Raw genomic sequence first — 25571 nt, 5'->3', positions numbered from 1 at the left:
TTTTGGTTTTGTCCCCATAATTTCAGGAGGAAAGGAGCCAGATAATGACAGTCCCAGGATTGGTGGGTGGTTTGTTTGTCGCAGACGCATTCTATTTGTTTTTGTTTAAAAAGGTGAGTGGCCAGATGGAGTGAAGATATGTTTCCCATGAATCTTCAGTTGTTTGTTTTGTTGATTTGTTTGTTTTGACATTTGTGTTTGGCAACCGTTTTATTTAGTGTGGAACAATGTGTGTCTTGGCCAGAAGAGGGCACCTTTTCATGATCTGTTTCTAAGTGTGTTGTCAACTGGAAGGGAGACTGCACAGTGGGGTTAAAGGTGCAGGATATGTCTGTGTTCTCCTTTGAATACAGCTTGTCTTTAATTATATGGAAGCTGAAGGGCAATCATCAGTAGAAACTGTACAGAAACCCAGCAGCAGACCTTTCTGCAATGTTCAGATGATTTTGACCGTGGTTAGAACACAGGAGTGGGAGTCAGGATGCCTTAATTCTACTGCCACTGACTTACTGTGTGGCTTTGGGTAAATCACTTGCCCCCTCTCTGTCTCTCAGTTTTCCCATCTGTAAAGTGGAGATAACAACATTGATCTACCTCCTAGAGAAGCTGGCAGCCTCAAGTAATAATATTTGTAAAGTGCTCTGAGATCCTTAGTTGGAAAGTATTTGTTTCGAAAACATTTTCTTGATTTCTCCAGGCATCTGATTCTCTCTCTAGTCCTGCATGTAAGAGTTCTAAACACCTAGCCAGGACAGAGAAAATACTCTGCTAATGTTCATCATCCAGGATCATTTCTGCACATAGAGAGATCACCCCACACTGCAAGAGGGATCAGGAGGATGGGACCTTCCTGCTCATTATAGTTTACATAGCTGACAGGTTGCTGCTAACTGATCGTGTAAATGCCTTTGGCCTCCCTCAGTGGAGTAGTGCTTTGGCAGTGGCTGCAGATCCATTTCTGACTTGAACAGGCTGTTGTTGCACAATGATAGGGTCCCTGAGGGGATCTTGGCTTTCCTATGAGAACATCAGCTATTCTGTAACTTTTCATTAGGAACCTGGAGATTTCTCAGAGCCTGGTGTCCGCCCACACTGACCATTCCATTTTATTAGTAACAGAGAGGGGCTCAACTCACAGGATTAATTCCTAGATTCAGATTTGGAAGCCCCCCCTCTCACCTCAGAGCTCAGGGGTGTTTGAGTCTGGGGCTTTAGTCTGGACAGCTGTATAATTCCAATCCCCATCTGGGTTTGCATTGTGAGCCTGCCCAAAGTTTAGAGGTGCCTGGACCCAGGGTCCTGATCCAAGCCTGTCTTTAATAATTACTGGTGCTCTGCATTTCACTAGTGCCATTCTCCAAAGGATCTCAAAATGCTTTTAAAATATTACCTAAGCCTCACAGCCCCCTGGGAAGTAGGTCAGTGTGTCTGTCCCCATTTTACAGATGGGAAGCTGAGGCACAGAAAACTGAGGTGACTTATCCAAGGCTACACAAAGAGTCAGTGGCAGATTTGGGGATCAATCATTAGTGTCTGATTCCCAGTCCCCTGCTCTTACCACTACATCAAAACTGTGACAGCTGAGGGGAAGGCAACCCTCTTTAAACCCCACCATTTGCACCTTGTCTCTGCACAACCTGCCGATGGTAATGATTTATTGCTAACCACTGGTGCTGCCTCCTCAGTGCGAGGTCTGTAAAACCCAGCGGTGCTCTGGGTGCAGGGTATGGAGGTTAGCTGGGATTGGTTGGTGATGAGGCAGAAGGCAAACTAGAATCCAGCCTGCTGTGCTGCAGTGTAAGCAGCAGGAGCTCGTTCCCCGAAAACGGTTTTACCCTCAGGCCTTTGCCATGCGGTGTGCTGTGTATACACTGATCTTTGCAAATGGACTCAGAATTTCACCAGGTCTGGCTGTACCTGTACAGCTGCCTGCATCCGACTGCGTTCAGTCTGTGACGTGTTTCTCAGCCCCGCAAGCCTTTAGGAGAATCAGAGACTTCAGCGACTGGCAGGCTCTGTTAGGTCCCATCTCGTCAATCTTCTCTGAAGCCAGAGCAAGATTATTCCTTAGACCTTGTCTACGCTACAGGTGACTTTGGTATAACTTACATCGCTCGGGGGTTTGAATAATCCACACCCCGAGTGACGTAGGTTAAACCGACCTATGTGCTGGTGTGGACCGCGCCATGTGGGCAGGAGAGCTTCTCCCGCCAACATAGCTACTGCATCTTGCGGAGGCAGGAGTTATGAAGCTGATAGGAGAGCTCTCTCCTGTCTGCTTAGTGTGGCTCCACCACAAGAGCTGTAGGTTCTGTAATGGAGGTGTAGCCTTTTGCTAGAGCTTTGTCCTGTCTAGCTTTGACAACGAGGTTCCCACCCCTCCCCCTGGGAGACAATTCCACAGTCTTATGGCCCCTCCGGGACATTTTGCATGGTATTCAGCCTAAAATGTCCTTTGTTCAATGGCACCTATTGCTTCTAGTGAGGGCTCATGGACCACTCTAAACAATTGCTCTCCCTCCTTGCTACTTACACCCTCCAAATTCACATTGATCTTTATTGTACTCAGTCCCACTCCTTTGCTGCTGCTGACCCACATTTGCTCTTCCTTTTCTTTTTCTCTCATCCCCACCACTCCAACCCTTCCCTTCCTCCCTGCTGGTCTGTCCACCATGTCTGTGCCCAACACAGCACTTCCCTCTTCTGGGGAGCTGAAGGAATTCCAGCCATGTGCATTGTTGAGCCCCCGTCCCCATGCGTGCTCACAAGCACACTGGCCTCCTTGTCTGAGCCGCAGTGCTGGCCAAGGCAGGGCCCTGGGGCTCGCCACCGCTCCTCAGTAATGTGCTATGAACTATTAATATCTCCCTATGCGTGAGGCTTCTCAATGCCATCCATTCATCAGCTGGGCTGGGAGGAGCATGTGGTGCACACTTCCCTCCCCCCCCTTTCTCCTCCCAGCATCTTGCCTCAGTAGCATCCCAGATGTCGGCCTTTTTCAGTGCAAACAGGAGTGGGTGTGTGTTGAACTGGCTGGTTTGGCATCTCCCCTCCTTGCTTCCTTTTTATAGTTCGGTGTCTCAGAGATATTTCCTGCCCCTCCGCCCCCTTTGGTTCTTTTTTGAATGAGAACATGAGCGGAAAATGTTCGAAATCCTCCTCCGTGCTGAGCACTTTTTCCATTGGAGTCTGGAGCCGCTGGGCTCCTTGTGCTATTTGGATAGGAGAGTCCCAGCTTCCCCCGCTGCCCCAGAGGGAGGGGTGTGTGATGGCTGTTTTCAGAGCAACGTCTGTTGGGCAGCTAAAGTCAGTTGGCAGGCCCCGGAGCTGATGGGAGCAGGTGCCCATTTCAGCACTCTTGTAGCTGGAGCTCATCAGAGCTTGGTAAGCAAACCCAAAAGGGCAGCCTGTCATGGGGGATGGTGTGTGTTGTGAGTACAGGAGTCAAATGCTGGTCAGCCATCCCCTAGTCCATCTCTGACATTCCGCTGTCCTGTGACTTGGGATGCTGCATGCAGTGGGGCTCTGAACTCTGAGTGGCAGCCAGGAACTCCTGAGTTCTAGACCTGGCTCTGGTCCTCCAACTCATGTTACATGAGAAAAGCAAATCCCTTAGTATTCATAGAGGGAGGATGATCTTGTGGTTAAAGCACAGGGCTGGGAGCCAGGAGATCTGTGCTCTAATCCAAGCTCTGCTGCTAATTAGTTGTGTGCCTTCACCTGGGAGTCTCTGTCTTTACCTAGTCATCTGAGCTGGGGGATGGATTCCCTGTGGTTTTGCCACTGTCCAGGCACCTGTTTCTGCAGCATGTCATGGTGTGGAATTGCTGTGGCTGTCGGTGACCCTGGAAATGTAACAGCTGGTCTCAGCTATTTGTTCAGGCTCTGCTCACAAACCTTGCACCAACTTGCTATGCTGAATTGAGTGGCTGGGCATCTTGTTAGGGCCTCTTGGAGATTTGTTAGTAGGAGCACGCTGTAGAGTTTGGGTGAATAAGAATCTTGTTTTCTGAGCAGGAAAAGGCCTTTGTGGAAGAACCTTATAAAGGGTTCACTGCTGACCTTGGATATGGGGACAGAGCCAGTGCCCTGTATTGCCTGCTGGCATGTCTGATTAGCTCAGGTCTTTAGTGATGACCACACTGAAGGCATTGCAAGCACTGGGTGTGTCACTTCAATCCTCCAGATAAAGGGACATGTCAGCAAGGTCTGAGATGAGTTGAATGATTGTGACAGGGTGTGACCCTCAGCGGATTGGAGCCCTGTAATTCAGTGCCTTGTATTCATTCAGTCTTTCTGTTTTCAGTTCAGAGGCAGATTTGTTGACACCTGGCTAGCCAGGGGGCTCACAAAATGGAGGACTGGGAAGCCCTTTGCAGATGTATATTTTTGTCACTCCCAGGTCACTCTGCTTGAGGGAATAATAACTCCAGTAATACATAGCATGTTTCACTCTTCACACATTCTGCACATACTGTCAGCCCTTACAACCACGCCTGTTGTTGTATTAGGGCCTACAGAACGTAGAGTAGATGCTCTGTGAAAGGCTTGGAGCATTCACATGTATAGAGGAGCAGGTGGGTGTGTGGTGGGGGTACAGCATGGTGTTTAGTTTTAATGGGTCCTGCTCTGCTGGCTCCGGTGTCGGCACCGGGAGGCTTTCCTGAAGAAGTGCATTTTGAGGAGGGATTTGAACAGGAGGCAGGCCTGTTCCCAACCTCCCAAGCTGTGGAACAGTGCAGATCTTTGCAGACCTGTCACTGCTCAGGGCACCCTGAGGAGGTGGGGCAGCAGCATTTTAAAGATGGAGAAAATGAGGCAGAGTGAGAGTCATCGCCAAGGGGGCCGATGTCACACCGGGATCAGAACTCAGGGGTTCTTGTATTCAGGCCACATCTCTTTCTGCTGATGCCCCTGCAGGATGCTTTGGTGCTCAGAGTCTCCTTCAGATAACCCTTATTTTCTTTATATTCCAATAATTTCCTCCCACCCCCATAGATAAATATCCCCTTCTCTGCAGAGACTGCCCCTTTGTACTGAGAGGAAGCAGTAGTGACTGAATATCCTCCAGGAGTCCACAGTGTCCACCAACAGGAACCACCAGCCCCTCCTTCCCACCTCCATACCCATGGTCTGTGGCCAGTAAGGGGATCCATCGCCCAAAGCTATACAAACACTTTAGTGTCAACAACAGCTGCATGTAGGGGACTTGTTGCTCAGCAAGCCCCCTTATCACTGTGAGACAAGATCTGCGTGAATACAGGCTTCCCCTAGACTGGGTGTGTGTGTGGGGGGGTGAGGCTAGGCAGGTTATGAAAGCGGTTTTAGAGAGCGTGGGGACTTTCCACTTCCTCCGACCTGTAAAGGCGCAGAGCAGGCTGGAGTCTCGGGAAGAGGCTGGGGTGGCTGATGGGAAGCTTGGGGTTGGGGACGAGGCTGTGGTTGGGGAGGGCTATGTGTCAAGAGTTCAGCAAAGCCAGCTGAAACTGAGTGGTTAAAACTCTGGGCACTTTGGGGCACTTCGATCAGCCCTCAGTGTCCCTGTCAATAATTCCAGGGGAGGAGGTGGTTTGTGGTTTCTTGACCTGGACCTTTCCTTGTTGTTCTGACCAGGGTACTCCTCTCTGCAGAATCCCTTCGCTGTCTGTCTGTCTCTCCCTGCTTTGAGTCTGTGCTCCTCATCATCACTGTCAAGGCTCGCCGTGATGCTGCCCTTATTCCATTTGTGCTGTCATCTCCCCCAGTCACAGTCTACACTCCTGCTCTCAGCTTTGTACCTTCCACCATCCTGCCCCTGGCATTTGGCACAGCTTCCCACTTGCCATGGGACAAGCCCCCTCCCCCACCCACATCTCTCCTTAAATGCCATTTCTTCTTCATAGCCTCCCGCATGGCTCCCCAGCACCAACTGCTCACACTTTACATTTTGCATTGTATTTGAATTGGAGTTGGGAGCATCTCTTCTTGCAAGACCCAGGCTGGGATTTAGGGAGTCCTTGTGGTCTTACATTAGGCTGCACAGGCTGTACACCTAGTCTGGAATCTAAAGAGCCGGAGAGAACCAGGGTCTGTCTGTCTTTCTGTCTAGCAGCTTGGATAGAGTTCCCAGCACAGGGTAACCCCAGGCTTCTTTGTGTCCTGGGAGGTGCAAGGGCTCCTCTGCATTACTGCTGTCAAGCCTCTCCCTCCTGGAAGGCACACAGCACAAGAACAAATACCAAGCCAAGAAAGTTCATCTGTGACCAGAGTGTTGCAGAGAATAAAAAACCCCACACAACTTTAGAAGGGAAGAGGGAGTGAGCCACATTTATATATCAATCAGGCAGGAGCCATTGGGAGGTTGCAGCTGTCCCATTCCTGCTGCTAATTTTCCTAAAGCTATGGAGTTCTCCTAGCCTCTCTTATGTTTCTGAGTGTCCATTTCCACCAAGTAGGGACAGCATCCAGAAGCAAACCTTGGCATGGGGCAGGAGGGGGTCTACAGTTGTTGCTGCCATTTTTCAGATGGATAAGGGGAAGGAGAGTCATAGAATGAATGCTTGTTTGAGAATACAAAGCCAGAACCTGCACAGTGTTAAGTAGCAGTGTGGGAAACTGACAGTCTCTCTGGGATATAATAATGACACAAATCGGTGATTTGACACCTGCCTTGGGTGGCTCCCATTCTACATTACAAAGCTACTCGTGGGCTTGCTGGCTAGAGGGATTAAGAGCCTTGTCGGGATGCTTGGTGTTGCTTGTTGACATATCAGATACCCAGAACTCACGGTTACAGCAGCACTAGGATCTGGTCTCTGGGGCACACCGGACAGTTTGGGGAGCTGCTTTTGCATTTGCACTGAGCTTGTTTTACCTGTACTTGGCGAGTGAGATTGGAGGCTCTCCCCTCTTTGAACCTCCTTCCCACTCCATGTGGTTAATTAAAACTTAGGGTTCGAGACGGGTCATACTGCAAAGTTGGGGTTTGGATTGGAACTGTCCCAAGTTTTTGATCCGGTATATTGGTTTGGCCAGTTGTAACAACATCTAGGTATCTCATTGAACTCATGCTCTTGCTTTCTACCTCTGGAGATCTGCATTTATATTTGTCTTAGACCTCAGGTGTAAAAAGACTGACAATCTCACAGCACAGCTCCTAATGGATGTGTTCATGTGACAGCCCGGTCATGGAGTCTGGTAGTGTTCGAGACTATTAGCAGCCTCTGCTGAGGACAAAACCTTGGACTTGAGAACCTGGGTGTGCTGGTGCTCAGGACTGAGGTGCATCAGCAGAGTTTCAGCCTATTGTGTGAGCCCCAGTGCTAGAATAATGGGGCGGTGACCTGTGGGGTAGAAGTGAGGGGCATTGGCAGAGCTGTGTGAAGGGACCCCAGTGCTGGAATAATAGGGGGTTCTATAGGCCAAAAGTGAGAGACATTGGCAGAGCTGTGGGAGGGAAGCTTCTGCAGTACTTGCCTTTGTTATGCCTGCCTACAGCCGGTGTCTGCATTCAGTGTGCGAGCTATTTGGATGATCTCTTTTACCACCAGTGGAGTGTGACTATCTGGCAGTATGTTTCCTTCCTCATCTGCTGTAATTAATCTTTAGTTTAGAGTAAACGGATATGATGGGCACTCCTCTAGTGCTGGAAGTACTTGGGAGATGACTTTTTGAAGTTCATTCTCTCTTCTGTGCATGTGGGATCATCTGAAAGCAAATGCTGTGAAAGAAAGGGGCTGCTTTACGATTGGCTTAATGGGGGAAAAAAAGCCTCTTGAAAAAATCTTTCCAGAGGGCCCAGCTGGTTTTACTTTTCAGTGATTGGCCACGGCAGTGGAGGGCGGACACAGCCACTGCTCAAGGACCTAGGGTCTGGCCACCTGAGCGTGAAACTTACTTACAGTGACAATAGCTAAGAAGCAGCAGCGCCTAAGCTAGCAAAAAAACCCAACCTTGTGTGTGTGTTTAAATCTATAACTTATTCAACTTCATTTTGTCATCTTCCTGCTGCAATAAAGAAAGTGATTGAACAGTTAAAGGATTCTCACCATTGAGCTGCTTGCTCGTCAGTTTTTATGTTAGCTGAGATTAGGCAGCTGTTCCCCACGGAGTGTGTTTGAGCTGAAGGAGACACGACACAACCTCAAGGTAAATCAAATACATGGATTTCAGCAATTGCTTGGTGCCTTGTCTTGGTGCTGCTCTCTCTATGCGTGTGTGTGTGAGAGATGTGAATTATGTTGTAAGGCAGCATGTGTCAATCATCTGTTACATGTAATAGCAGATAATGCTCTTCACGGAACAATGCCAAGTGAATTTGCCTCCGGGAATAGCGAGGGGCTGTCAGCTTGAGTATTTGTTGTTCCATAACTGATATTTAAGGGACATTCATGTCCAAATAACTTGATTGACGGTGTTAGTATTGGGATGTTGTTGTTGCACAGGGGAAGGAAAGAGAATCTCTGAGCTGCTACAGAGGTTTCCTGCCATACTCAACCTGTTACTGAATTATGGATTTCCCAGGCTGAGTCATGGCAAAGCGCGTTGGACTAGAGGGCACATTTTCATTCTCGCCGCTATGGTGTGTGTTTAACTTGGAGTTTGCAGGTTCCGTGTGTGAGAGGCTTTTTGACTGATTATGCAGTTGATCTTTTCAGTCACAGCAAACCAATCCCAAAAATAAGAAATCCCAGCATGAAGTGGATGTGCTGGTTGCCTGATTGGGGCTACATGGATTTTTCTCTGGGTACTGCTTCACCCATCCTTTGGCTGGGACCGGCACAGCTATTTTGGTTGGGGTTCGATTGGTGACTGAAAACGCACAGATTTAGGCTCTGATCTAAAATCCAGTGAAGTTAATGGAAAGATTCTGTTGCCTTCACTGGGCTTTGGATCAGGCCCTTAGACTGAAGTGAAGGAGCAAAAAAACTAAGCTCCACGTCTCGACTTCCAAACCTGCATACTTTTAAATCCTTTGCCCTGTGTTGGAGACTGCTATGTTCTGGGTAGAGGCTGACCTCTGTGTCACCATTCTGTTGTAGTCTATAATGTAATGATGATAAACTTAGCTCTCAAAGCACTTTACAAAGAAGGTTTCTGTGGTGGGGTTTCCAGGGCTGATTAATGCATACACTTCTTGGAATGTCCCCATTCCATCCCATGCTAATGTTCCTCAGCATGTTTGGTTTTGTAATTTATTTTTCTACAGTGGCTTTTAAAATGCTATTCTTATACTCAGGTGTAAATTGTTACATTTTAATTCAAGTGTGATTAATTTATATTGAAATATTGCTGAAAAACACAGAAAATGTCTTCATTCCTCTGTGCCCACATATGTCAGCAGTGACTGCCCCGGTTTAAGGTGGGGTATATAAAGAATATGGGCCCAATTGAATTCCAGTTGAAATCCATGAAAGTCTTTCCATTGACGTCAGCAAGAGTTGGATTAGACCCTTATACCTAAGTGAACTTGTTGTTTTTTTTAATGAGATAGAAATCAGATACAAATACTAAGCCGATAAAAAACCCAGATAAACTATATATATATTTAATGTACCTTCCCTTCCTTGAATAAACTCTTTTAATATAAATTAAAAATGCCAACTGCATATGATTTTATTATCTATTCTCTCTCCACTTTGTCCTGAATAACCAGACCTGAGCACAGGGCAGAATCTGTATGTGGTTTTAGTTTTATAAACGAACAAAAGTGACTGTGGTTAAATTAAAAGGATGCTGAGATCCTTTCAGTGTTTCCCTTTGATTGTTGCACTATTTAAAGTCAACGCTGAGATTCTGAAAATGGATTTTAAGAAGAGAAAATGCTGAAGGAAGGGTGAAGCCAGGGTGCCTTTTGCCCAAGAAGTATGGCAGCACTCCCAGAGACTGCTTTGTGGCCTACTGGTGAAAGGACAGGGCTAAGAGGCTAATCTGGACTTAGCTATTGCCTGGAGATATTAGGGGGCAGGTCCTTTGACCTCTTTGTACCTAAGGCTATGTCTATAGGTCGACTTACAGCCACTGCTTTAATTACTGTGGTGGCTGATGTCCACACCACTCTCCCTCATAGAATCATAGAATATCAGGGTTGGAAGGGACCTCAGGAGGTCATCTAGTCCAACCCCCTGCTCAAAGCAGGACACAATCCTTTCTGTCAGTGGTGTGCGTCCTCACCAGGAACATTCCACCAACTGAAGAGGGGCAGTGTGGGAAACAGAGCCAGGGCTCTCAGCTTCATCAGCTCCCCACTGGGAGCCCAGATGCCCCTTTGGGCTTCTTGCCTCCACGCTTTCAGCCAGGAACAGAAGGGGGAGCCGCCTGGAGCTTCTTGCCTGTGGTTGGGAGATCGGCATCGGGGGTCCAGTCGGCTGCCGTGCTCCTGGCGAGCAGGGAGCCGGGACCACAGGGGGCAGCAGGGCTCCCAGTGTGGAGCATGTAGCCAGGGCGGCAGCCTAAGCCGGGAGCCTTGATGGCAGCCTGGCTTGGAGCGGAGAACAGGCAGCAGCCAGGGAGCTGGCTCTCTTGTTAATATCACAGCTCCAGCAGAGCCTGGAAATTGACAAGAATGACAGCCAACAACCAATGTAAGGAACGCAGTGTAGACACTGCATCACCCTAACTACACAGACGTAAGCCCTGCGCCTCTCGTTGAGGCGGTTTTATTATGTCAGCATAGCATGAGAATTACATTAGCAGGAAGAGCATTTCAGTGGGTACACCTCCACTGTTTTGTCAACAAAACTGTGTAGTGTAGACAAGGCCTTAGTGAATCCAGATGGGAAAGTAGGTAAAAAGCAGAAACTTTGCTGAAAGCCATTTGTTATCTATCCTGTGGGGAGCAATAAACTACCCCTTGCCCAGACAGGGAAGAGACTGATTCCCCCTCTCTTCACATAAACCATTTATTTCCACAAGAGCCTGGTGGAGCTTGCTAGTAGACGGAGAGTGGAATAATTGCACGTGCAGTTTGTTTGTATGGATGGATGGATGGATGTTGGGATAACTTATCTATCTGAAGGTAGGCAGTGGCTGTTAACCATGGCATTGGTAAGGCAGTAGATGCTATCAATACCAAGTATACAGTGTAGTTGTAGCTATGGTGCTCCCAAGATATTAGACAAGGTGTGGTGAGGTAATGTCTTTTAATGGACCAACAAAATATATTATCTCCCACACTTCATCAATACCGAGGTCAGATACTGTGTCTGGATGGTGCGCCATTGATGTTACCAGGAGTTTATAGGTGCCTTCTGTCTATGGGAGCATGTTTTGTTTTTTTTACTCCAGGATTGTGTCTCACTGTCTTCATTAATTCATTTGGCAGCAGAGGGGGTTCTGTCTTCAGTCCCCCTGAGTTGATGAATAAAGGCCCAGGGGTCTACCTCTCTTGCCTGCAGGATCATGGGTGAAACATGCCACCCTCCAGGTGTGAAAGCACTGCTCAGATTAGTGCAGTGCAAAGAACCATGGGACATGCCCTCAGAAGTCTTGGTGCCACACACGAGTGAGTGCAGTGGCAGTGAGGACACAGCCGCTTGAGAGTTATTTCACAGTATGGCTGCACTCACTTGAGCTTGGCTAACTCGCTAGCACAGGGACCATCCGGAGGCATGTCCCCCTGCAGCTCCAAGTGGCCAGAAACGGCAAACCGATTTGGATTTAGCAGTGATGCAAGAGGCACGCTGGAGTGTCGAAGGAGCCTTCCCAGAGGTCTAATGGCTGGGGGTTAATGCTAGAGCTGCGAAGGCATTAATTAACCTTTGTGTCCAGCTCCAGCACAGTCTCTGATGACGAATGTTGGCAGCAGAGCGAGGCCACATTCCGATAAAGCCAGAGTCCCCCGACTCAGTTAATGATTGAGTCACAATAACCCTCCTTGTGCTGAGTCTCTCTGAAAGTCACCTCCAGATAATTATATTAACTTTTCTAGGCTGCAGGAGCTGGGTGCAGAGATTTAAAGAGACAGGGTCTTTTTCTTTCTATGCACTTTCAACATGAAACTCTGTCATATGTATGAGGTAGTAAATACAGAGCCAGGGCCTGATTTGTTCTTAGTTTTGTATTCATTTACCACAATTGTGGATGTGGAAATTGGTGGATTGCATTTGCATTTTACAATCTAAAAATCCCAGATTTGCATAGAAGACTGAGGTTACTGCAGGCACAAATCAGGCATTTACTTGTGTTTACACTTTTTCATGCACCTTTTTAAAACTTAGGCCTTACCAAACTAGTTGCCTGTTTTCCTGTGCAGGTCTCGATTTCCACAGTCTGATGCATCCCGTAAGAGTAGCTTGTGGATAGTTTAAAGCGTCCTGGGTTTCCAGCAGGACACATTAGTGATGTAGAATCCTTGAGTTGCAATGTCAATGTCACAGCGACACAGGTGCTGCTATGTGCTGGTCTGCAGGTAGAAAGCCAGAGCTCTTACTAGGGTTTCCACCCTCCTCCTGTTCATTCTCATTTTCCCTGTTCCCCCCCATATTCCTGCTCTGTCTACTCTTGGCTTGCCAGCGAAACAGCAAAGACAGTAACTTCATTGACATACAGTTTGGATCCACTCATTTGTTTTTCTGAGGGTGATGATTTTTCTAATCATGGCTGCTCTGATGTAACCCCACAACCAATCCATGCAAGTCAGTGAAAGGCCTCTGAATTTGCACCAGAGTAACCAGACTCTGGCTCAGTACCCAGGGGGTTCTAAACATTGTGTTCTTTACTGGTCTCTGCACATATCTCAGGCATGTGTCTCTTCGCCTCTGATTCTGCCCCTCTTCCCATCGCAGGTGAATGCTGCTAGTTAATAAGTGACACATTACCCTTGCAGCGTGTGCCGTGAACATTTATTGAACGTACAGCAATGGCTCTGTTTAATTAGCCATTTTAAAGATTCCTTATCAGAAAAGGGTGCTTGCCATCTGGTGCCAATAACAAGTTGAATAAGTGGAGGGAAATATTAAAGGACAGATCTGGAAAGGGCCTTGTTGAACAAAACCGTTTGTGTGACTTTTCATAATCTGGCGGATAAGGCTCCAAAGGGCCATGTGGCTTCACACCACACCGCACCTAGGCTTGATGCCAGTTTAAGGTTCTTACCTATTAATAAAATCACCCATGTTTAGGGACCCCGTTCCCTCTGGGTTGTCTGATGGATCTGAGAACTCTTTGTCCACGTCACAAAACCAGCATACGTTTGCTGGTGCCAATTCAAGGGCAGTTCAGGAATGAAAGATCATGTGGTTAAGACACATTGGCTGAGCTCTGTGTAGGACCTGGGAACTGAACCTCAGGGAATGCTGCAGGTCAGGCTGGAGGTGCGGTGCTAGACCAGTCTAGGGCTGGTGTCTGTAATAGCAGGGCTGAAAGGGATCTTTGGCAGGGCAGTGCAAGGTCGTCCAATTCTGGCACTGCAGGGGAAGGTTGCAGGGAACCTTCCTTGCACGTGTGTGTGGTAGAGGGGAGAGGGGCAGCTGCAGGTCAGGACTGAGGTGCATTGGCAGAGTTGCATGGGGAGCACTTGCTCAACTTCTGCCTGTGCTGTGCTTGGTCTAGAGTGCTATCTGGTTTCCATGAACTCTGATAAAACAAATACCATTTCTCCTAGGATGTTGAACCCCTGTGGAACTGGGGATGACACTTTGAGAACACACACCTAGGAAGCCAGAAGCGTAAGGTTTGCTGTTCCAGGCTTGTTCCTGCAAAATATTGAAAGGAGGGGCGGTTATCTGGGCATTTCCCTCCATTCCTTCCCATTTTGTGTCCTCAGCTTCAAAGTGGGGTGATCTAGTTAAATGGGATGTCCTGAGGTGGTGAATAAAGGGGAGGAAGTCACAATGAGCAGGCACTCAATTCCTAAACAGTGCACATGAATGTTACTTTTCAGTGGGCGCCTACAGCTGCCGCTGCTGGAGCTGTCTGAAGGATTTTGAACATCTGGACATCTTTTCCAAGGACCCTATACAAGGATGCAAGCCATACTCTGCTTAATTGGGACCAGAAACTCAGCAGTTTCTTCCAGGATGCTGTACCAATAGATCTGCTGGCGTCCAGCATGCTGCCTGAGTGAAGGGTGGGTCTGGGGATTTCCTGCCATTTATCTCAACAAGTGAAAATCATTTGACTGCAAAATATGTGCAGGATTAGGAAATAGCTTTCTCTGTCTTTCTTACTGCATCCCTCTGGAGCAGTCACTGATAAATACATTCATGGCTTCTAGGATGGAAGCTTTAAGCAATGTTTAAAGGAAAATGCATATTCTCTCAATAGTATGTTCAGCCCCCAGTATCTGTGAATTACTTCCTGATATACTAATGGGAATAGTGTATGCACATACACCTCTGCAGTGTGTGTGTGTGTGTGGGGGGACATTCTACAGATCTGCAGATCAATGAAATTGTATATATTTTTGCATGCAAATATAGAAATTTTTCACATAAAATTTCAGGAATCATTGATTCTGGTTAAGGGTGAAATGATCGCACTACAGCTTTTGAATGTGTTTATTTTTCTCATGTGCAGTTCAAAGTGGCCAGATTCCCTCCTCGCTTCTTTTCAGAACAGCAACAAAGTATTGCTCCCTCTCTCCTTTTCGCTTTGGGGTGAATGTCATTGCTCATTTTTATGGAAAGCAACATCAACTTCAAAGCAATAGTTTTGCAAAGCTGGGGGGTGATGTCCCAGAGCTGCATGTGTCTGTTGCAGCCTGGGGATTGTGAAAGGATGGAGCAGAAGGAGTATAAGTAATTCTCTTTCACCCCCAGGAGAGCAGCTTCCCTGTAAGGATCAGGGTCTCGTCTCAGATAATGACAAGATTGTGTCATTGATGTTTGAGGGCACAGGAAGCATTGAGCTTCCCTGAGGAAGAGACCATTGCAGGAAATAACTCCTGATAACGTCCTAGTGTCTCACCTGGAGAATCATTCCTGAGACACCGGTTTGATCAGGCAGGAGGGACGGAGTGTGTGGGGCGTGCAGAGAGAGAGAATGTTGAAGGGAAAAAAACGTACTGAAGAAAATGAGGCTTTGTGTCAGTGTTTTTGTTTTGAAAGAGTTTTGGGAGGGGGACTCAGTCAGTCTAGGTGGAGCAAGAAGATAAAATGCCCTGTAGGGCTAATGTGCGGAGATACCTCCGCCTAGGTGAGCCAGTGCCTCTGTGCTGTGTGGTACCTAGTGGTGAGCTGGAGCCGGATTCGCGCTGGTTCACTAGAACCGGTTGTTAAATTTAGAAGCCCTTTTAGAACTGGTGGTTCCGCGAGGGACAACCGGTTCTAAAAGAGCTTTCAAATTTAACTGGCCCAAAGTGGCGCCTTAGGCGTCGACTCCACGGGTGCTCCAGCCCTGGAGCACCCAAGGGGAAAATTTGGTGAGTGCAGAGCACCCACCGGCAGCTCCCTGCCCCGCGCCCAGTCCCAGCTTATCTGTGCTCTGCCTCCGCTGCCTCCCTTGAATGCACCACCCCGCCCTGCTTCTCTGCCCCCCAGGCTTCCCACGAATCAGCTGTTCGCGCGGGAAGCCGGGGAGGGCTGAGAAGCAAGCGGCGGCTTCCCGCTCAGGCCCGGGGAGCGGAGGTGAGCTGGGGGGGGGGCGCAAGGAGGGCCACTCGTGCCGCAGCAGGTAACCCCGGGGGGGGGGCACGCAGGGGAACCACTCCCCGCCCCAGCTCACCTCCGCCACCCTCAGCCTGAGCAGGAAGCTGCCGCCTGCTTCTCAGCCCTCCCCGGCTTCCCACTGAACAGCTGATCCGTGGGAAGCTGGGGGGGGGGGTGGGACACGGAGAAGCAGAGCGGGGCGGCACGTTCAGGGGCAGATGCGGAGGTGGAGCGGAGATGAGCTGGGGCCGGGTGCAGGTGGGGAGCTGCCGATGGGTGCTCTGCACCCACCAAATTTTCCCCATGGGTGCTCCAGCCCCGGAGCACCCAGGGAGTCGGTGCCTAAGGTGCCACTTTTGATGTGATCAGTGGGGGGAGAGGCTGCTCCCCCTGTTCCCCCCCAGCTATGCTTCCCCGCCCCTAGGAGCCAGAAGGACTTGTCAGAAGCTTCCTGGGAGCTGCCCCAGGTAAGCACCGCCGGGACTCCCCACCTCGCCCCCCGGCAGGTACCTCTGGCTCTTAGGGATGGGTTGGGCACCCACTACAGTGGCCCACGAGACCCTCCTGCCCAGTTCTGGGGGCAGTCAGGAGACAGGGGAGGGGGGGTGGATGGGGCAAGGGTCCCGGGGGCGGGAGTGGGTAACGAGCCCCTTGTGGGATGAGGAGGGAACTGGTTGTTAAGATTTTGGCAGCTCATCACTGTTGGTACCTCTATGTAATGGAACTGTGTGTGCTGAGAGGTAGCAGTTCTTGGATTGTTTGGAAGCCAGGTGTGAAGAAAGCAGCTGTGGTTCATTCTTTCCCTGTATTGCACCCTCAGTGACCTCAATGACGGTGTGGGGGGGAATGACTCATTTAACCTTCCCTTGGAAGGCAAAACACTGGAGAGGAGTGGGAGGGTCACAAGGCCAGGCCTAGACTCTGATGCATTGTGGTTGGTGACTCAAAGTTCACTTGACCCTCTTGGTGCCTGTCTTACTTCATCTGTGTAATTGGGTGAAAGCAGAACCTCTGGGTAATGAGATCCTGCATCTGCATTTAATTTTCCTAGGTAGATAATAACCCTCCCCTCAAAGTCTGTCTTTGAGAGTCTCCTTAATGTTCCCTTTGTCCCCATCTCCTGCTTTCAACTCCATGCTGTTCATCAGGCTGCCCCCTCATTTTGGAGCAGCCTTCTTCAGATCTGCCTGTCAGAACCGTTCCTGCCTGGCTTTCCAGGCCTGAGCATGGTGTCAGTGGTGTCTTTTTCTCACATGGACAATTGCCTTTTAGCAACTGGATTGAGAACCACCAGTTCTCGTCTCTCAGCACGTAGAGCAGATATCATATAAGCATCATTCCTACTGACCCAAACTGGATGTGAACTCTGTGGCCTAAAGATTAAAGGCTCTCTGTAGCCTAATCCCAGTGCCTTGAGCTACGTGTGTGGGTCTGGGGTACTTCACATGGAATGAAGTTCTGAGGTTTTTATTTTACTGCCTCTCTCAACTAGAGGAGAGAGGAGAAGGGGGGAGCTGAAAACAGCCACCTCTGCAAAGTGATATTTAAAACATACAGGAAACCCTGCAAGATGCCCAGACATGATGTCTAGCAAAACACTACAGCGAGATCCTACAGTGGCTAAGGGCTTATCTACACTTCCAGCGCTGCACCGGGGCAGCTGCGCCACTGGGGCACTTAGGGCATGTCTACATTTATCTCCGGAGCGATCGATCCAGCAGGGGTTGATTTTTATCATGTCTAGGGAAGACGCGATAAATTGACCGCCGAGCACTCTCCTGTTGATTCCGGTACTCCACCGGAGCAAGAGGCGCAGTCGGAGTTGACGGGGGAGCGTCAGCAGTCAGCCTACTGCAGTGAAGACACCGCGGTAAGTAGATCTAAGTACGTCGACTTCAGCTACGCTATTCACATAGCTGAAGTTGCATAACTTAGATCGACACCCCTCTCCCATCCCTCCACAGTGTAGACCTGGTCTTAGTGAAGGTGCTACCTGCACCAGCGGAAGAGCTTCTCCTGTCAGCGTAGGTAATCCACTTCTCTGAGAGGCGGTAGCTATGTCCATTGCCGAAGCCCTCCTGTCCACAGAGGGGATTCGGTCAGAGTAACTACATCTCTCAGCGACGTAGTTATACCAACGTAAGTTTGTAGTGTAGACCAGGCTAAGCAAATGCAAAGTCTGCAGAAATGAAAGGGAGGAATTGAATTTTAGCAGCGTCAGGATCTCAGGAATGCTTGGGAAGGAGCAGATTTTCTACCCAATTAAAAAAAAAAGGGCTTAAAAAAGGGGGGGCTGCGTCGGTCCATATGGGAACATGGGTCGATTGTCCTTAACTCTTTGGGTGCTGGAATTCCTTTCATTAATCTGCTCCTCCTCCTGAACTCCCTATCCCAAAAAGCATTCCTCTGTCTGTTTATAGGAATGCACTTTGAATTCAGAGTTATGGGCCGCAGTCAGTTCAGTGGGTCCTCTCATAGCGTTTTTATTGTGCTCTCCTTTTATTTCATTCTGCATTGTTTGTTTGTGTTCATCTCTTAGAAACTGTGTGCAACAAAATATTGGCTTACAACTTCCTAATGAAGTGAGCTTTGCTTATAAGTTTTTACATGATTGTGTCTTTCGTCAGTTGCACATATCTCTGAACTTTCATTGCCAGTTGGGAGAAGACACTGTCTTTGGATAGTTGAACCCAGTTACCAGTTTCTATATATATTGGAGTGGATGCCCGTCTTGTATACAGGTGTATCATGGTAATGATTGCCTATCAGTGCCTATAGAGAGAGAACTGTACATCTGTCATGCTTTCCATCCCAGAATCTGTCCTTTACAAACACTCATGAATTCTGTCACGCCACTGCTGTGAGGTAACTGATATTATTACACCCAATATGCAGAAGATTAAACTGAGGCCCAAATGATTTAAGTAACTTTCCTAAGGTCACACTGAGTCAAGAATAGAACCCACCTTTCCCAGGCCTGAAGAAGAGCTCTGTGTAATCTCGAAAGTTTGTCTTCTTGTTCACCAACAGAAGTTGGTCCAATAAAAGATATTACCTCATCCATCCTGTCCCTCTGATTAACCCGGGGACCAACATGGCTATAGCAACACTGCAAACAACAATGGAAGATATCCCATTTCCCTGACGTTCCCGTGCCCTCCATCACCGTGATGGATAGGATTTCAGGTATGTTTGAACTTGGTCTCTCAGTGTCTGTGAGAAGTAAGTATTTATCAGATTGCTGTGTTCTGTGTATGCAGAAGTTCTGAGGGCTGAGTTGGGGATTAGGAGAATTTGGAGAATTTTGCTCTGCGGTTTCTGACCCAACTAAAGCAGCCTCAGATCTCTGGGGTTTTCTCTCCCTTGAGATGTTAACTGAGGCATTTCTACAAGCCCTTGGTCAGATTGAAGTGCAATTACATATTAACAGATCTTACTTGTCAGAATCGGTTGTTGTGGACTGCACACACCTTGCTACTCTTCTCTTTTTGAGGCTTTTCTTGCACTTCAGTTGTGAATAATTATTTCCAGCTGACCAGGCCTCTTCTGTGGTATTTGCACAACTACATTGCAAACAGAGCAAACTCCAGCTCCAGTGAGTCCTGACAATCTTCTGCTGCTATCATCAGGCAGTAACTTTATTGGAGAATGTGTTTGCATCTTTTTGTTTTCTCTTCCACCACAGAATTGTCACCATTAATGTCTCAACTCGGGGATCTCAACTGCCAGGGAAGCCCAGCTATTAAACTATGCAAGTTTGCTAGAAAAAAGATATACCCTGAATTCCTGAATCTGCTGTTTAATTACAGCACATCGCTCTTCTCTGACACCTTCCACTGGAATACATTAGCATGCTTGAGAAATATTAATTAATGGGTTAAATTCATAACACCCTTGTGAGGTAGAAAAGTAATATTGCTATTTTATAGCTAGGGGAACTGAGTCACACAACTTGTGTAACATGCTGTGGGTCTCACAGTTTGTTTGTGTCAAAGCCAGGAATAGAATCCAGGTCTTCTGAGTCTCAGGTGGATGCTTGAATTACTAGACCATCCTGCTCCTACAATATTCTCCAAGACCTTTGCTGTTGTTATCTGAAATAATATGCAGATACTATGCAGGCTCTTGTACTACAGTGTTGAGGGCCATATAACCTAAGTACCTGGATGGAAAATGTGAATGGTATGGAAATGGAATGGAATAGAAGTTTTGTCCTTTCTTGTTTGGAGAAGGGGATTATCTCTCTCTAAGCCTCTACATCCTCCTCCTGGATCAGAACGGCCAGATATTGTTTCTTTTGGAGCCCATACGATTGCTCTAAGAGCAGATGTTGAGGCAATACAATTCTTCCCCTGACCCCCCTCTCCCCTTGTGGCTCTGTGCTCCTCTGCTGTGCAACCTTCCCAGTCCCTGCTGGTAATGGAAACAAAAACCGTACAGGGCATTTTGCAGCACAAGCTGAATCGTATGGGACCGCCTTGTGCATTTGAAATTTAACCAGAGACCCTAGTGTACATTTTAATGGGGCACATTTAGGAAGGCAGTGCAATCCAGTGAACAGAACTGTAGATGTGGGAGTACAGAGACCCTGGCTCTGCCACTGGCCTGCTCTGTGCCCTTAGGCAAGTCTTTGACTCAGTTTCCCTATCTGTAAAATGGAGATAATGAATACTTTTCCACCTTTGTAAAGCACTTCGACACTGATGAATGAAAAGCACCATGGAAATGCTAAATATCATTACTGAGTAACTATTACATTACCTGCCCTTTGTGCCTCATAACTTATTGCTGTTGCTTCGGGGGGTGGGCAATCACAATAGCCATAGTTCTAACCAAACCACTGATATTAGTGAGTTGCCGTCAGAGTGAACTTGCCTCCTTTCTATGTGTCCCCAAGGGTTAAAAGCTGACATTCAAAAGGCTTCATGTAAGGGGCCTCCTGGCTTAGAGAGGGTTACCTCCCCTTCCCCTCAGTGGGTGGTAGCCAGGAAGGGGAGTTGACCTTTCCTCATGCTGAGCTGCTTTCTTTAGAACCTCCTGCAAAACCTTGGATGAGCTCTGTTTAGAGACAGTTTCCTCTCTGTAGCCTGGATTTCCGGGATTTCTTTTACCTTTTCTTTCTTCCATTTTTTTAAAGTAAGGATGTTGGCATGAAAAGAGGATCTATGTTTCCTAGGACTCCATCTGCTGCTTATACCCCAACCCAGCTGGAGTAAATGAAGCAGCTTGAAGCAAACAGGTGCTGGGAGCTGCTGAATTCTGATCCTGGCGTTACCACTAATTTGCTGCGGGGCTTGGCCAAATCGCTTCACCTCTCTGGTCCTCTGTTTCTATCTCAGGGTTTTATGCTACAGCCCATCACCTTAGTATCTGAACATGTCTGAAATAACATCTCTGTTTGTAAAATGGGGATTGAACTGATTAAGCTCACAAGGGGGTCTGGAGCTGTAAGGATTAGCTAGGGTCCATAAAGCACTTTGGAAATGTAAAGTTCTCGTTAGGTGCCAAATACCAAGTCTGAATCCTCTGGGACATCACAATGGTTTGCTGTGGACTGCCACTCACAGGAAAGTTCTGCCTTCAACAGGGGAATGGGCAGCAGCAGCTGGACCCAGATTCCGTTTTCATGCAGCTGTCTCTGCAAACAGGAACAGTTCCTGAATGGGGGAGATATGTGTTTCAGGGCAGGCCATTTAAACACAAATGCTCCCCGGGAGGAAAAAGGGAAACACAGATGCAACCCCAGGTTCCCATCTGTGCCCTCTGGAGATGTTCTATCCAAGGCTGTGCATGTGTCTGTGTGTGGTTAGACAGTGCCCAGGTGCTCTGGCATTGGAGGCTAGATACATCTAAAATTATAGCTGTGCCTGGACCATGATGCTGGTGTGAGGATCTGAGTGTTCCTGACAGTCAGGAGGGTTCAGATCAGGGATTTGGGTTTGGGACTGTCTCCCTGCCCCTCACAACCTGCCTCCAGTAGAGATAATCTGGAATTTTACCTTGAACTGTTGGGGGCGGGAAAGGTGGTCACCTTGGATTTCCCTTCCTCACTTAACTGGGATGTTTTTAGGCCCTCCTGGGTGCAGGAGGTGCTGAGTGCTGGCAGCTGGGAAAGAAGGAGTTAAGTCCGTTTTGCAGTGTGATTGAAAAAAGCCGTTTCCTTCATGTCCTGAGACAGTTTATTTTCTGGGCATTCTTCAGGATCCAGGGAGGTGCCGCTTTCTTTAAAGGCATTTCCTGAAAGCGAGTTTATATTTGGATTGGTGAGTGGGGTGAGAGGAGGGGCTGGTGCAAACGGGTCAAGAGGCAGGAGTGGAAGAATCTAATCTTTGGCCCCTTTTCCTAAATTGTTAAAATCAGTGGCAGAAGCAGCAGTAATTTGGAAACTAGCTCCCTGGTCTGAGTGGGACCCCTTGGAAGGGAGGCAGCCGGGTGCAGGATCCCCCAGTCCTTTATTCCAGCCATTCTGAAGTCTGTTGTGGATTTGCATGAACAATAGTTCACGCCAGAGTGTTACAGATCCAGAATACACATTTGCACAGATGGATCAGACCAAACACACAGTGAAAGAGACTGTGAAAACAACTACAACACTGATTACATGTAAACCCTCAGTGTTTAAAAATAGGAACAAAAATCCATCAGCAATTTATGATATCTTAATGTTTTTCTCTTTGTCTCCTTTGACATTTTAAATGGAATGCATCTTCTCTGTTGTGCACGCACACATTTTTTCTATATGTCATTACTATTATTTTATGGCACATGGATTTGTTACTGTAGAGTTGCTCATGAGTTCTGTGCTGTGGGCAGTGGTTTGTTGTAGGGTCACTAGTTCCATGCACTCATTGATTTCTTGTAGATTTCTCACAAGCAACTGGCAGTGCACACTTGTTTATTGTTGGAGTGCTAGAGAACTATAGACAGGTAGATAGCTGTCCCCCCGTTCCCCAGTAAAAGAGTATAGGTGCATTTTATTTTTTGTAGAAAAACATAAGTAATCCAGTTTAAAAATCAAAGTACTTTTTAGGTTAGGCTAGATGATCACAATAGTCTCTTCTGGTTTTTTTTATAATCCTGTCAAGGTAGGGGTGTGTGTGTGTGTGTGTGTGTGTTTGTGTGTCACACACTCACTCTTTTACACACTCTCTCAAGGTCACAGTTTGATCGATACTATTTGATTTGGAATAATATAAGGTTAAAATAAACTCTTACACTTCATGCTGATCCAGTGATGGGAGTTCATGTCATGCTCCCACTAGGCCTTAGATGATAGAAAGCAGCTGTCTCTCTGGCTTGGTTGTGCACTGTGAAAGCAGTTGTCTCTCTCTCCCCCCATCTCCATTAGCATTTATCTATCTATCTAGTAACCTACTTAGGTTTTCCTTAGTATCTATAAGAGCTTTTAGGTGAGGATCATCCCATTTTATGTATAAATTCAGAGAACAGAAGGTCCAAGGACTCTTAAAATAGCAAAGAGTAGCTGTGTAAGCTTCCTTCACCCTAACCTGACCTGACCTAGCTGACCTGCCCTCCTTTCCCCCAGAGTTCCTACCCAGCACATCTGAGGTGATGAAGGTAAAGGGCATTCTGGCCGGAAATGAGAGAGGTAATTCCATCCTGTATGTCTGAGCAATAATCATCATCACTGAGCTCCACTTTGATACCAAGTCAATAGTTGTTGCTGCAAAATTACCCATTTTTTAAGGGCCACATACAATCTAATGAGTGAGGCCACAGAGAGACCAACAAATTTGCTTCACAAGTATGGTGGAGACCTAACTAATTCACTCTTAATGCTCAATGAGGCCTTTACTCTCACACAGCCCCACTGAAGTCCGTGGGTGACTGTGAGAGTGGCTCATGCGGGTCAACAGGGAAGGGCAGTCTCTGAGTCTGTCTCTCTCTCTCTGTCTCTCAGGTGCTTCTCCTGCTTGCCAGTGCTGTTCTTCCCATTTTGTTTTCTTTGTATTACTGTGATTTCCTAACCTCGGAAGAGGCGAGTTATGAAACTGGAGTTATCCAAACACGTCTTGTCTGAAGATAGCGTTTCATCCAGCAGATGCCGTTTCCTGCCCTGTCAATGGCTTTCATTGTTTTGTTTTGGCTCCCAGCCCTGAGTCTTGTAGGGCTGGTGGTAGCACAGCTGAACTCTGGGGTCCAGCGCCATGAAAATACCACCAGAAATGAGAGGTGAAATGGGAACGTGATATTTTCTAGGTGTCTTTTGAAAACATTTTAGAGGCTCAGTCGAGATGCTCCCATTGTGTGGATTTAAAAGGCTGGTGTGGTTTATTGTGGGCCAGTAGGCTGCTAACTACTGTTTGACTGTTTCTTAGATTAGTGGCTATCAACCTTTTCCAGCATTTCTACCAGTTCATTAGATAAAACACTGTCTGTAACAGCTGGTGTCAGCTGCTTCCCCTCAAATTGTGTGCACTCTAACCCACAGTGCTCCAAATACTAGTCTTGCACATATTGCATTTCGATTGAGACCACATGCATTTGAGTGGAAGGCAGGCACTAGGGCCCAGCACAGAGACTTGCTATTAAGGTAAGTGTATCATAGGGACAGAAGGAGCATGGACACCAATCACAGAAGCCTGTATTATTTGTATTATGATAGCACCTTGGAGCCTCATTCATGGACCAGCACCCCATTGTGCTAGGTGATGAACAAACACAAAGTAAAAAGATGTCAGATGGATACTGACAGATGGAGGAGTATAAGGAAACAATGAGACAATATTGGTCAGCATCGTAGGCAGTAGTCTCAGCACATCATGGGAATGAAGAGTTTTGAAGGAATCTGGGCTGCATAGTGTCTGGGAACCACTTTCCTAGATTCTGTCACTGAGCAATTGTTTTGTTATTAGACTTCAAGCAGGGGAATTTCAGTTAGTTGCAACCACAGATGTTTCTCTTAATGGGTTGGGATACTTCTGCAAACTATTCACAATGACATGCAAAACTTCAGAATTTCATTTGGTGGAATTTTGCAGTTTTTCCCATCTCAGTTTTGTGTCAAAGTTAGGGTCATTTTCCCACAGAAATGTTCCTCTTTTTGAGCAAAAATTTTTAAATGTGGAATTTCATTAAATTAAAAATTTGTTTGCATTGATATTTTGAAGTTTGACCCATTACTATTTGAAAACTGCCATTTCATAAAAATTTAAAAGAAAGCAAATTTTGGGGCCCATCAAGTGGCCTGAAATAAACTAGAGAGACAAGGTGGGTGAGGTAATGTTTTTTTATTGGACAACTTCTGTTGGTGAGAGAGACAAGTTTTCCAGCTACACAGAGCTCTTCTTCAGGCCAACATGGCTACAGCACCAGCGCATATGTGAAATAAACTAGTCTTTTACTGAAAGTTCACAAATTAAAACGGAGTTTAGCACATCCCTAGTTCTGCACCTTTCTCCATGTCAAACACACATGCACACCTCTTGCTCATCATAGCTACTTCTCATTGTGCTTCAGAAGAAGTGTTAGAACAAGGTCCATTTCTTCATGCTGTACAGGGAGTAGAACTTCTAGAAAAGAGGAGAGGATATCCAAGATGTGTGTGTGAGAGAGAGAGAGAGCGCGCGAGAGAGAGTTATTGCTTATCAAAGGGTGGTTGTTCCTAGAAGAGAGGTCACTCCAGTTAGAGGGACTTTTCCTGAGTTTTCCTGGAGAAGTTCTGCTTGGTCTAGTGAGGATTAGTATTTTTCTTGACACTCAGTGGAAGGCCTTCTTGGTTCAGCTGGAATAGAAGCTTCTCCTGCATATGGAAAACCTGCATGGGGAAGTGAGTATCCAAGTAGCTGAACATCCTTCTGTGTCCTTAAACAGGGAGCACTGTTATCTCTGATCATTTATAGTTTTATCATACTTTCCCAGGGCCGGAGACCGGAGGCCAGATTAGCTGGAAGGGTATGGAGCAAGGGAATGAAATTACTTATCGTAAAAATGGAGAGGAAGAAGAAACGAGTTGGCAGGTGCATTTTTGCACAATGCTAATTA

General features: G+C 47.3%; 1 protein-coding gene across 5 annotated transcripts in view; it reads left to right on the top strand.

Annotated features, from left to right (window-relative positions):
• The window catches only part of STARD8 (StAR related lipid transfer domain containing 8), a 147611-nt gene that overhangs the window by 55977 nt on the left and 66063 nt on the right, over window positions 1-25571 (top strand). Inside the window, exon 1 of one of the 5 annotated variants that reach the window (XM_043492036.1) lies at window positions 7865-8127. The exons of 3 other annotated variants lie outside the window; for them this stretch is intronic. The gene's annotated coding sequence lies outside the window, so the exon portion shown is untranslated. Of the gene's footprint in view, window positions 1-7864; window positions 8128-25571 lie in introns of those variants that run through there. One more of the 5 variants, XM_038417673.2, reaches the window with a different exon arrangement.

This window comes from Dermochelys coriacea, chromosome 9 (assembly GCF_009764565.3).
Source record: "Dermochelys coriacea isolate rDerCor1 chromosome 9, rDerCor1.pri.v4, whole genome shotgun sequence".
NCBI classification, from domain to species: domain Eukaryota; kingdom Metazoa; phylum Chordata; order Testudines; family Dermochelyidae; genus Dermochelys; species Dermochelys coriacea.
Note: the sequence above shows the minus strand (reverse complement) of the source record. Positions and strands in the feature narration are given on the sequence as shown.